The sequence below is a fragment of the Oncorhynchus kisutch genome, linkage group LG12 (genome assembly GCF_002021735.2).
Source record: "Oncorhynchus kisutch isolate 150728-3 linkage group LG12, Okis_V2, whole genome shotgun sequence".
Lineage (NCBI taxonomy): Eukaryota > Metazoa > Chordata > Actinopteri > Salmoniformes > Salmonidae > Oncorhynchus > Oncorhynchus kisutch.
Genome location: NC_034185.2, coordinates 42,614,297 through 42,628,433, shown reverse-complemented (window position 1 = coordinate 42,628,433; position 14,137 = coordinate 42,614,297).

The window sequence follows — 14,137 nt, the reverse complement described above, 5'->3', positions numbered from 1 at the left end:
ACTGGACTGGGCCTGTCATCAACATCAATGCTCTCCTCCACTGGAACTGGACTGGGCCTGTTATCAAACCCCAAGATCCTCTCTTCCACTGAAACTGGACTGGTCCTGTCATCAACCCCCAAGATCCTCTCTTCTACTGAAACTGGACTGGGCCGGTCATCAACCTCAATGCTCTCCTCCACTGAAACTGGACTGGGCCTGTCATCAAACCCAAAGATCCTCTCTTCTACTGAAACTGGACTGGGCCTGTCATCAACCTCAATGCTCTCCTCCACTGAAACTGGACTGGGCCTGTCATCAACCTAAATGCTCACTTCCACTGAAACTGAATTGGTCCTGTCATCAACCCCAAAGATCCTCTCTTCCTCTGAAACTGGACTGGTCCTGTCATCAACCCCAAAGATCCTCTCTTCCTCTGAAACTGGACTGGTCCTGTCATCAACCCCAAAGATCCTCTCTTCCTCTGAAACTGGACTGTCCCTGTCATCAACCCCAAAGATCCTCTCTTCCTCTGAAACTGGACTGGTCCTGTCATCAACCCCAATGCTCTCCTCCACTGAAACTGGACTGGGCCTGTCATCAACATCAATGCTCTCCTCCACTGAAACTGGACTGGGCCCGTCATCAACTTCAATGCTCTCCTCCACTGAAACTGGACTGGGCCTGTTATCAAACCCCAAAGATCCTCTCTTCCACTGAAACTGGACTGGTCCTGTCATCAACCCCAAAGATCCTCTCTTCTACTGAAACTGGACTGTGCCTGTCATCAACCTCAATGCTCTCCTCCACTGAAACTGGACTGGGCATGTCATCACACCCAAAGATCCTCTCTTCCACTGAAACTGGACTGGGCCTGTCATCAACCTAAATGCTCACTTCCACTGAAACTGGACTGGGCCTGTCATCAACCTAAATGCTCACTTCCACTGAAACTGGACTGGTCCTGTCATCAACCCCAAAGATCCTCTCTTCCTCTGAAACTGGACTGGTGGTCCTGTCATCAACCCCAAAGATCCTCTCTTCCTCTGAAACTGGACTGGTCCTGTCATCAACCCCAAAGATCCTCTCTTCCTCTGAAACTGGACTGGTCCTGTCATCAACCCCAAAGATCCTCTCTTCCTCTGAAACTGGACTGGTCCTGTCATCAACCCCAAAGATCCTCTCTTCCTCTGAAACTGGACTGGTCCTGTCATCAACCCCAAAGATCCCCTCTTCCTCTGAAACTGGACTGGTCCTGTCATCAACCCCAAAGATCCTCTCTTCTACTGAAACTGGACTGGGCCTGTCATCAACCTCAATGCTCTCCTCCACTGAAACTGGACTGGTCCTGTCATCAAACCCAAAGATCCTCTCTTCTACTGAAACTGGACTGGGCCTGTCATCAACTTCAATGCTCTCCTCCACTGAAACTGGACTGGGCCTGTCATCAACATCAATGCTCTCCTCCACTGGAACTGGACTGGGCCTGTTATCAAACCCCAAGATCCTCTCTTCCACTGAAACTGGACTGGTCCTGTCATCAACCCCCAAGATCCTCTCTTCTACTGAAACTGGACTGGGCCGGTCATCAACCTCAATGCTCTCCTCCACTGAAACTGGACTGGGCCTGTCATCAAACCCAAAGATCCTCTCTTCTACTGAAACTGGACTGGGCCTGTCATCAACCTCAATGCTCTCCTCCACTGAAACTGGACTGGGCCTGTCATCAACCTAAATGCTCACTTCCACTGAAACTGAATTGGTCCTGTCATCAACCCCAAAGATCCTCTCTTCCTCTGAAACTGGACTGGTCCTGTCATCAACCCCAAAGATCCTCTCTTCCTCTGAAACTGGACTGGTCCTGTCATCAACCCCAAAGATCCTCTCTTCCTCTGAAACTGGACTGTCCCTGTCATCAACCCCAAAGATCCTCTCTTCCTCTGAAACTGGACTGGTCCTGTCATCAACCCCAAAGATCCTCTCCTCCACTGAAACTGGACTGGGCCTGTTATCAAACCCCAAAGATCCTCTCCTCCACTGAAACTGGACTGGTCCTGTCATCAACCCCAAAGATCCTCTCTTCTACTGAAACTGGACTGTGCCTGTCATCAACCTCAATGCTCTCCTCCACTGAAACTGGACTGGGCATGTCATCACACCCAAAGTTCCTCTCTTCCACTGAAACTGGACTGGTCCTGTCATCAACCTCAATGCTCTCTTCCACTGAAACTGGACTGGGCCTGTCATCAACCTAAATGCTCACTTCCACTGAAACTGGACTGGGCCTGTCATCAACCCCAAAGATCCTCTCTTCCTCTGGAACTGGACTGGTCCTGTCATCAACCCCAAAGATCCTCTCTTCCTCTGAAACTGGACTGGTCCTGTCATCAACCCCAAAGATCCTCTCTTCTACTGAAACTGGACTGGGCCTGTCATCAACCTCAAAGCTCTCCTCCACTGAAACTGGACTGGTCCTGTAATCAAACCCAAAGATCCTCTCTAATTCTGAAACTGGACTGGGCCTGTCATCAACCCCAAAGATCCTCTCCTCCACTGAAACTGGACTGGGCCTGTCATCAACCACAATGCTCTCCTCCACTGAAACTGGACTGGGCCTGTCATCAACTTCAATGCTCTCCTCCACTGAAACTGGACTGGGCCTGTTATCAAACCCCAAAGATCCTCTCTTCCACTGAAACTGGACTGGTCCTGTCATCAAACCCAAAGATCCTCTGTTTTACTGAAACTGGACTGGGCCTGTCATCAACCTCAATGCTATCCTCCACTGAAACTGGACTGGGCATGTCATCACACCCAAAGATCCTCTCTTCCACTGAAACTGGACTGGGCCTGTCATCAACTTCAATGCTCTCCTCCACTGAAACTTGACTGGGCCTGTTATCAAACCCCAAGATCCTCTCTTCCACTGAAACTGGACTGGTCCTGTCATCAAACCCCAAGATCCTCTCTTCTACTGAAACTGGACTGGGCCGGTCATCAACCTCAATGCTCTCCTCCACTGAAACTGGACTGGACCTGTTATCAAACCCCAAGATCCTCTCTTCCACTGAAACTGGATTGGTCCTGTCATCAAACCCAAAGATCTTCTCTTCCTCTGAAACTGGACTGGTCCTGTCATCAACCCCAAAGATCCTCTCTTCCTCTGAAACTGGACTGGTGGTCCTGTCATCAACCCCAAAGATCCTCTCTTCCTCTGAAACTGGACTGGTCCTGTCATCAACCCCAAAGATCCTCTCTTCCTCTGAAACTGGACTGGTCCTGTCATCAACCCCAAAGATCCTCTCTTCCTCTGAAACTGGACTGGTCCTGTCATCAACCCCAAAGATCCTCTCTTCCTCTGAAACTGGACTGGTCCTGTCATCAACCCCAAAGATCCCCTCTTCCTCTGAAACTGGACTGGTCCTGTCATCAACCCCAAAGATCCTCTCTTCTACTGAAACTGGACTGGGCCTGTCATCAACCTCAATGCTCTCCTCCACTGAAACTGGACTGGTCCTGTCATCAAACCCAAAGATCCTCTCTTCTACTGAAACTGGACTGGGCCTGTCATCAACTTCAATGCTCTCCTCCACTGAAACTGGACTGGGCCTGTCATCAACATCAATGCTCTCCTCCACTGGAACTGGACTGGGCCTGTTATCAAACCCCAAGATCCTCTCTTCCACTGAAACTGGACTGGTCCTGTCATCAACCCCCAAGATCCTCTCTTCTACTGAAACTGGACTGGGCCGGTCATCAACCTCAATGCTCTCCTCCACTGAAACTGGACTGGGCCTGTCATCAAACCCAAAGATCCTCTCTTCTACTGAAACTGGACTGGGCCTGTCATCAACCTCAATGCTCTCCTCCACTGAAACTGGACTGGGCCTGTCATCAACCTAAATGCTCACTTCCACTGAAACTGAATTGGTCCTGTCATCAACCCCAAAGATCCTCTCTTCCTCTGAAACTGGACTGGTCCTGTCATCAACCCCAAAGATCCTCTCTTCCTCTGAAACTGGACTGGTCCTGTCATCAACCCCAAAGATCCTCTCTTCCTCTGAAACTGGACTGTCCCTGTCATCAACCCCAAAGATCCTCTCTTCCTCTGAAACTGGACTGGTCCTGTCATCAACCCCAAAGATCCTCTCCTCCACTGAAACTGGACTGGGCCTGTTATCAAACCCCAAAGATCCTCTCCTCCACTGAAACTGGACTGGTCCTGTCATCAACCCCAAAGATCCTCTCTTCTACTGAAACTGGACTGTGCCTGTCATCAACCTCAATGCTCTCCTCCACTGAAACTGGACTGGGCATGTCATCACACCCAAAGTTCCTCTCTTCCACTGAAACTGGACTGGTCCTGTCATCAACCTCAATGCTCTCTTCCACTGAAACTGGACTGGGCCTGTCATCAACCTAAATGCTCACTTCCACTGAAACTGGACTGGGCCTGTCATCAACCTAAATGCTCACTTCCACTGAAACTGGACTGGTCCTGTCATCAACCCCAAAGATCCTCTCTTCCTCTGGAACTGGACTGGTCCTGTCATCAACCCCAAAGATCCTCTCTTCCTCTGAAACTGGACTGGTCCTGTCATCAACCCCAAAGATCCTCTCTTCTACTGAAACTGGACTGGGCCTGTCATCAACCTCAAAGCTCTCCTCCACTGAAACTGGACTGGTCCTGTAATCAAACCCAAAGATCCTCTCTAATTCTGAAACTGGACTGGGCCTGTCATCAACCCCAAAGATCCTCTCCTCCACTGAAACTGGACTGGGCCTGTCATCAACCACAATGCTCTCCTCCACTGAAACTGGACTGGGCCTGTCATCAACTTCAATGCTCTCCTCCACTGAAACTGGACTGGGCCTGTTATCAAACCCCAAAGATCCTCTCTTCCACTGAAACTGGACTGGTCCTGTCATCAAACCCAAAGATCCTCTGTTTTACTGAAACTGGACTGGGCCTGTCATCAACCTCAATGCTATCCTCCACTGAAACTGGACTGGGCATGTCATCACACCCAAAGATCCTCTCTTCCACTGAAACTGGACTGGGCCTGTCATCAACTTCAATGCTCTCCTCCACTGAAACTTGACTGGGCCTGTTATCAAACCCCAAGATCCTCTCTTCCACTGAAACTGGACTGGTCCTGTCATCAAACCAAGATCCTCTCTTCTACTGAAACTGGACTGGGCCGGTCATCAACCTCAATGCTCTCCTCCACTGAAACTGGACTGGACCTGTTATCAAACCCCAAGATCCTCTCTTCCACTGAAACTGGATTGGTCCTGTCATCAAACCCAAAGATCTTCTCTTCCTCTGAAACTGGACTGGTCCTGTCATCAACCCCCAAGATCCTCTCTTCTACTGAAACTGGACTGGGCCTGTCATCAACCTCAATGCTCTCCTCCACTGAAACTGGACTGGTCCTGTCATCAACCTCAATGCTCTCCTCCACTGAAACTGGACAGGTCCTGTCATCAACCTCAATGCTCTCCTCCACTGAAACTGGACTGGGCCTGTCATCAACATCAATGCTCTCCTCCACTGAAACTGGACTGGGCCCGTCATCAACCTCAATGCTCTCCTCCACTGAAACTGGACAGGTCCTGTCATCAAACCCAAAGATCCTCTGTTTTACTGAAACTGGACTGGGCCTGTCATCAACCTCAATGCTATCCTCCACTGAAACTGGACTGGGCATGTCATCACACCCAAAGATCCTCTCTTCCACTGAAACTGGACTGGGCCTGTCATCAACTTCAATGCTCTCCTCCACTGAAACTGGACTGGTCCTGTCATCAACCCCCAAGATCCTCTCTTCTACTGAAACTGGACTGGGCCGGTCATCAACCTCAATGCTCTCCTCCACTGAAACTGGACTGGGCCTGTCATCAACCTAAATGCTCACTTCCACTGAAACTGGACCGGGCCTGTCATCAACCTAAATGCTCACTTCCACTGAAACTGAATTGGTCCTGTCATCAACCCCAAAGATCCTCTCTTCCTCTGAAACTGGACTGGTCCTGTCATCAACCCCAAAGATCCTCTCTTCCTCTGAAACTGGACTGTCCCTGTCATCAACCCCAAAGATCCTCTCTTCCTCTGAAACTGGACTGGTCCTGTCATCAACCCCAAATATCCTCTCTTCTACTGAAACTGGACTGGGCCTGTCATCAACTTCAATGCTCTCCTCCACTGAAACTGGACTGGGCCTGTTATCAACATCAATGCTCTCCTCCACTGAAACTGGACTGGGCCCGTCATCAACTTCAATGCTCTCCTCCACTGAAACTGGACTGGGCCTGTTATCAAACCCCAAAGATCCTCTCTTCCACTGAAACTGGACTGGTCCTGTCATCAACCCCAAAGATCCTCTCTTCTACTGAAACTGGACTGGGCCTGTCATCAACCTAAATGCTCACTTCCACTGAAACTGGACTGGTCCTGTCATCAACCCCAAAGATCCTCTCTTCCTCTGAAACTGGACTGGTCCTGTCATCAACCCCAAAGATCCTCTCTTCCTCTGGAACTGGACTGGTCCTGTCATCAACCCCAAAGATCCTCTCTTCCTCTGGAACTGGACTGGTCCTGTCATCAACCCCAAAGATCCTCTCTTCCTCTGAAACTGGACTGGTCCTGTCATCAACCCCAAAGATCCTCTCTTCCTCTGAAACTGGACTGGTCCTGTAATCAAACCCAAAGATCCTCTCTTCTACTGAAACTGGACTGGGCCTGTCATCAACCTCAATGCTCTCCTCCACTGAAACTGGACTGGGCCTGTCATCAACTTCAACGCTCTCTTCCACTGAAACTGGACTGGGCCTGTCATCAACTTCAACGCTCTCTTCCACTGAAACTGGACTGGACCTGTTATCAAACCCCAAGATCCTCTCTTCCACTGAAACTGGATTGGTCCTGTCATCAACCCCAAAGATCCTCTCTTCTACTGAAACTGGACTGGGCCTGTCATCAACCTCAATGCTCTCCTCCACTGAAACTGGACTGGTCCTGTCATCAACCTCAATGCCCTCCTCCACTGAAACTGGACTGGGCCTGTCATCAACATCAATGCTCTCCTCCACTGAAACTGGACTGGGCCCGTCATCAACTTCAATGCTCTCCTCCACTGAAACTGGACTGTGCCTGTCATCAACCTCAATGCTCTCTTCCACTGAAACTGGACTGGGCCTGTCATCAACCTAAATGCTCACTTCCACTGAAACTGGACTGAGCCTGTCATCAACCTAAATGCTCACTTCCACTGAAACTGGACTGGTCCTGTCATCAACCCCAAAGATCCTCTCTTCCTCTGAAACTGGACTGGTCCTGTCATCAACCCCAAAGATCCTCTCTTCCTCTGGAACTGGACTGGTCCTGTCATCAACCCCAAAGATCCTCTCTTCCTCTGAAACTGGACTGGTCCTGTCATCAACCCCAAAGATCCTCTCTTCCTCTGGAACTGGACTGGTCCTGTCATCAACTCCAAAGATCCTCTCTTCCTCTGAAACTGGACTGGTCCTGTCATCAACCCCAAAGATCCTCTCTTTCTCTGAAACTGGACTGGTCCTGTCATCAACCCCAAAGATCCTCTCTTCTACTGAAACTGGACTGGGCCTGTCATCAACCTCAATGCTCTCCTCCACTGAAACTGGACTGGGCCTGTCATCAAACCCAAAGATCCTCTCTTCTACTGAAACTGGACTGGGCCTGTCATCAAACCCCAAGATCCTCTCTTCTACTGAAACTGGACTGGGCCTGTCATCAACCTCAATGCTCTCCTCCACTGAAACTGGATTGGTTCTGTCATCAACACCCAAGATCCTCTCTTCTACTGAAACTGGACTGGGCCTGTCATCAACCTCAATGCTCTCCTCCACTGAAACTGGACTGGTCCTGTCATCAACCTCAATGCTCTCCTCCACTGAAACTGGACAGGTCCTGTCATCAAACCCAAAGATCCTCTGTTTTACTGAAACTGGACTGGGCCTGTCATCAACTTCAACGCTCTCTTCCACTGAAACTGGACTGGGTCTGTAATCAACATCAATGCTCTCCTCCACTGAAACTGGACTGGGCCTGTCATCAACTTCAACGCTCTCTTCCACTGAAACTGGACTGGGTCTGTCATCACACCCAAAGATCCTCTCTTCCACTGAAACTGGACTGGGCCTGTCATCAACCTAAATGCTCACTTCCACTGAAACTGAACTGGGCCTGTCATCAACCTCAATGCTGTCTTCTACTGAAACTGGACAGGGCCTGTCATCAAATCAAAATCAAATCAATTGTATTTTTATAGCCCTTCGCACATCAGCTGATACCTCAAAGCGCTGTACAGAAACCCAGCCTAAAACCCCAAACAGCAAGCAATGCAGGTGTAGAAGCACAGTGGCTAGGAAAAACTCCCTAGAAAAACCAAAACCTAGGAAGAAACTTAGAGAGGAACCAGGCTATGAAGGGTGGCCAGTCCTCTTCTGGCTGTGCCGGGTGAAGATTATAACAGAACATGGCCAAGATGTTCAAATGTTCATAAATGACCAGCATGGTCATATAATAATAATCACAGTAGTTGTGCGGCAAGTCATCACCTCAGGAGTAAATGTCAGTTGGCTTTTCATAGCCGATCATTAAGAGTATCTCTACCACTCCTGCTGTCTCTAGAGAGTTGAAAACAGAACTGGGACAGGTAGCATGTCCGGTGAACAGGTCAGGATTCCATAGCCGCAGGCAGAACAGTTGAAACTGGAGCAGCAGCACCGCCAGATGGACTGGGGACAGCAAGTGTAACAGTTGTTAAAGTACTATGTTAATTTCACCAGGTTCATATATCAATATGTTGTGTTGATTTGTTATGCATGCCAGCATCCTGGGAGAAGGGGAGTGTGTACTTACATTTTGCCCGGCGTGCTCGTGCTCAAATCATTTTGATGCACTGAGAGAGGTAGGCACGCTTTTTCTTCAGAAACTGGACTGGTCCTGTCATCAAACCCAAAGATCCTCTTCTACTGAAACTGGACAGGGCCTGTCATCAACCTCAATGCTCTCCTCCACTGAAACTGGACTGGGCCTGTCATCAACTTCAACGCTCTCTTCCACTGAAACTGGACTGGGCCTGTCATCAACTTCAATGCTTCAGAAAAGTTTGATTATTTTAAGTACAAAGTCATACACACAGTGTTTTGTTCATGAATAATGATGTATATTTAGAGGTTACTCATAAGTGGATGGTATTGTTAAGATGCACTTGTAATTGTACTTTTTAGGATGATATCAACATTCTGAATTCAACATGTGGTTAATAGCTAGCTAAGGTATTAGCAGGCTATTGTATGTGTGAAAGATGGCTAGCTCCTCGAATGATCCCAGTCCCTCCTATTGTGCATCTGTTGTAGAAAGAGGCAACGATTCTCAGAACAGATGTGCTCTACAAATGTTTTATTTCCTTTTGGATGCAGATGCAGGATGCAGAGAGTCAGTTCTGCTTGATTAAAACTACCTGATCTCCAAAGTCCATGTTTATAGTCTCTATCAACCACACACAACGCAGAGTTACAGCGGTGCAGTATAGCACCGGCTACACAAGGAGTCATCTTGCCAGGTAGTCCTGAGGCATGGTCCTAGGGCTCAGGTCCTCCGAGAGAGAGAAAGAAAGAGAGAAATAGAATTAGAGAGAGCATACTTAAATCCACACAGGACACCGGATAAGACAGAAGAAGTACTCCAAATATAACAAACTGACCCTAGCCCCCCGACACAAACTACTGCAGCATAAATACTGGAGGCTGGGACAGGAGGGGTCAGGAGACACTGTGGCCCCATCCGATGATACCCCCGGACAGGGCCAAACAGGAAGGATATAACCCCACCCACTTTGCCAAAGCACAGCCCCCATACCACTAGAGGGATATCTTCAACCACCAACTTACCATCCTGAGACAAGGCCGAGTATAGCCCACGAAGATCTCCACCACGGCATGTCTGTGTTGGGGGCACCAACACAGACACGGCATGTCTGTGTTGGTGCCCCCAAGAGGGGGCACCAACACAGACAGGAAGATCACATCAGTGACTCAACCCACTCATGTGACGCACCCCTCCTATGGACGGCATGAAAGAGCACCAGTAAGCCAGTGACTCAGCCCCTGAAATAGGGGACCTATCATCAACCTGGATATGAATAAAATAATATATAAATTAACTAATAAAAAAGGCCCAATTTTATAAATTGCCCCACTATTTCAAATCACATGAATGAAGGACAACACAACACATTTTTTTGTGTGGCTTTTACTCGCCATTCACACCGGATGGTTGGAATGATGATTTTCAATGCATTGTCTAGTAAGTGAAGTGGTAGGAATCAAATGAAAATGCTTATTTTAGCTAAGTAAAATTATACGACAGTAAATCCCTGATACTCGAGTGATTGCCATTTCCCACAAAATCCCTATAGGAAGGCAAAATCTAGGTATTCAGAGCTTTGCTAGGTGTCAAATTTGAGTTTTTCCTCTAGCCGGTTTGAACATTCAGTTACTGTATGTCTTTACCTCAATTATTTATTTCTGGTACATTGACGCAGCAGTAGCTGACAAATTGTACTTGCATTTCACTCATAAATTGTGATATAACATGTTGAATTTGTAACACATGTAGGCACTTTCTATCCAAGATGGCGTAGCAGTCGGACATGTGTCTTTGTCTTGTCCCTTCCGGTCTCATGTATATATATAGTTTTCTTCGTATATATTTAGGGACTGAATATACTCTCCAGCAACCTGCCTCACATAATGTGGTACGGCTCTGCTATTTTTAAATTGTAATTATTTCACCTCGATGGCCTATTTATTGCCTTATACCTCCCTACTCTTCTACATTTGCACAAACTGTACATAGATATTTTCTATTGTGTTATTGACTGTATGTTTGTTTATGTGTTGTTTTTGTCGCATTTCTTTGCTTTATCTTGGCCAGTTCGCAGTTGTAAATGAGAACTTGTTCTCAACTGGCCTACCTGGTGAAAGGTGAAATAAACCATTTTTTTAAAACATATCTACAGCTTTGGCTGCACTCTCTTTGGCTTCGCTGTCCTCTCCATCTACTCTTTTACCCGCGAACCAGGTTGTGGCATCTTCCTCTTTCCGGTCTAGCACTTCGATGTTAGCGTCGGTGGCACTGGTACTAGTACCACTACTACCGAATAAGTCGGTTCGTTTTTTACATTTACTTGCATTTGAGGGTCGACTCTTCTGTCTCTTAAACATTTCAGCCCCAACCTGCTTTTTCATTTTCTATTGTAGCTAGTTTTCGTGCTGTCACTGTCAGTGTCAATGTGTGTGTGAGTGTGAGCGAGACAAATGGGGTGGGGCTAAGGGTTGCATAGACATTCATTTGGAATAGACTGGGGGAAGGGGGGGGGGGTTGTGGGGGTGGCCCGTGTCGCTCAACCTTCTGCCAACTTTTTTTTTGTAGTAAAGAAAAACATTAAGGCAGGTGGCCCACTGGCCCAAAGGTTGACCAGCCCACCGGGAATTCTCCCGGTACTCCCAGTGGCCAGTTTGCTACTGCCTCTAAGGATGGGTCTGGTGCTGAGAGCGAGAACACTTCTCATCGCTCCGCAAGCTGGGAGGCAGAGACCAGTGTTGCCAACTTAGCGACTTTGTTGCTATATTTAGCGAGTATTCAGACCCTCTAGCGATTCAGTTTCAGAAATCGACTAGCGACAAATCTAGGGAATTTTTCTGCTGTTATTGGAAACTTTTGGAGACTCTGATGTGAAAGCATGTATCGTTCTTACTCTTCTCAATGAGCAGCGGGTGATGCCGTGGGCTCCACCAACATCCCAACGCACTCACATGCTGCCCAGTCCTCGCGCAGCAGTCCCTCCCAGCTGCAGTCAGAGCAGGAGATAGTCACCCCTCCGCATCCAAAATGTTTTGTCTAAAATAAATAACTGCACAAAAATAAATCACCGCATTTGACTCACACAGCCTTAGTCACTTACTCAACTTGTTCATTGCGTGTGCCTCTGTTACATAAGCTAAACATCTAGCTGTAAACATCTAGCTGGGTAGCTCATCATGTCTCAGTCTAACCTGTACACTCAAAAATACAGAAAGGAGTGGGAATTGAACCCTGAATTAAAAGGCTGGGTGATGAGATGATACACAGGCATACTATACTGCCTGTATTGTAAAGTTGATCTACGCCACACTTAGTGATGTAAAAAAACACATGACAACTCAAACATACCCAAAAGGCAAAGCCTTACAACAGTTCCTCCCAAAACAAGCTGCCATTTATGGATAAAAAAAAGAATTGACTGCAAAAAAGGCTGAGGCCACCATGGCATTAGCTATCTCTGAACACTGTTCCATGCTGGCGTGTGATCACATTGGAGAAGCATGTAGAGCTGCTTTCTCAAACTCCACTGCTGCTACCCACTTCAAAATGCACAGGACAAAGTGCACAGAAATGATTAATGGTGTTCTAGCACCATACTTTCTGAAAACGTTGGTCGCAGATGTGGGTGACCAGCGTTTCAGCCTCCTCCTCGATGAGTCCACGGATGTAAGTCTTTTTAAGTACCTGGGGGTTGTGATAAGGTACAGTGCCTTGCGAAAGTATTCGGCCCCCTTGAACTTTGCGACCTTTTGCCACATTTCAGGCTTCAAACATAAAGATATAAAACTGTATTTTTTTGTGAAGAATCAACAACAAGTGGGACACAATCATGAAGTGGAACGACATTTATTGGATATTTCAAACTTTAACAAATCAAACTGAAAAATTGGGCGTGCAAAATTATTCAGCCCCGTTACTTTCAGTGCAGCAAACTCTCTCCAGAAGTTCAGTGAGGATCTCTGAATGATCCAATGTTGACCTAAATGACTAATTATGATAAATACATTCCACCTGTGTGTAATCAAGTCTCCGTATAAATGCACCTGCACTGTGATAGTCTCAGAGGTCCATTAAAAGCTCAGAGAGCATCATGAAGAACAAGGAACACACCAGGCAGGTCCGAGATACTGCTGTGAAGAAGTTTAAAGCCGGATTTGGATACAAAAAGATTTCCCAAGCTTTTAACATCCCAAGGAGCACTGTGCAAGCGATAATATTGAAATGGAAGGAGTATCAGACCACTGCAAATCTACCAAGACCTGGCCGTCCCTCTAAACTTTCAGCTCATACAAGGAGAAGACTGATCAGAGATGCAGCCAAGAGGCCCATGATCACTCTGGATGAACTGCAGAGATCTACAGCTGAGGTGGGAGACTCTGTCCATAGGACAACAATCAGTCGTATATTGCACAAATCTGGCCTTTATGGAAGAGTGGCAAGAAGAAAGCCATTTCTTAAAGATATCCATAAAAAGTGTTGTTTAAAGTTTGCCACAAGCCACACCAAACATGTGGAAGAAGGTCCTCTGGTCAGATGAAACCAAAATTGAACTTTTTGGCAATAATGCAAAACGTTATGTTTGGCGTAAAAGCAACACAGCTCATCACCCTGAATACACCATCCCCACTGTCAAACATGGTGGTGGCAGCATCATGGTTTGGGCCTGCTTTTCTTCAGCAGGGACAGGGAAGATGGTTCAAATTGATGGGAAGATGGATGGAGCCAAATACAGGACCATTCTGGAAGAAAACCTGATGGAGTCTGCAAAAGACCTGAGACTGGGACGGAGATTTGTCTTCCAACAAGACATTGATCCAAAACATAAAGCAAAATCTACAATGGAATGTTTCAAAAATAAACATATCCAGGTGTTAGAATGGCCAAGTCAAAGTCCAGACCTGAATCCAATCGAGAATCTGTGGAATGAACTGAAAACTGCTGTTCACAAATGCTCTCCATCCAACCTCACTGAGCTCGAGCTGTTTTGCAAGGAGGAATGGGAAAAATGTCAGTCTCTCGATGTGCAAAACTGATAGAGACATACCCCAAGCGACTTACAGCTGTACTCGCAGCAAAAGGTGGCGCTACAAAGTATTAACTTAAGGGGGCTGATTTTTTGATTGTTAAAAAAGTTTGAAATATCCAATAAATATCGTTCCACTTCATGATTGTGTCCCACTTGTTGTTGATTCTTCACAAAAAATACAGTTTTATATCTTTATGTTTGAAGCCTGAAATGTGGCAAAA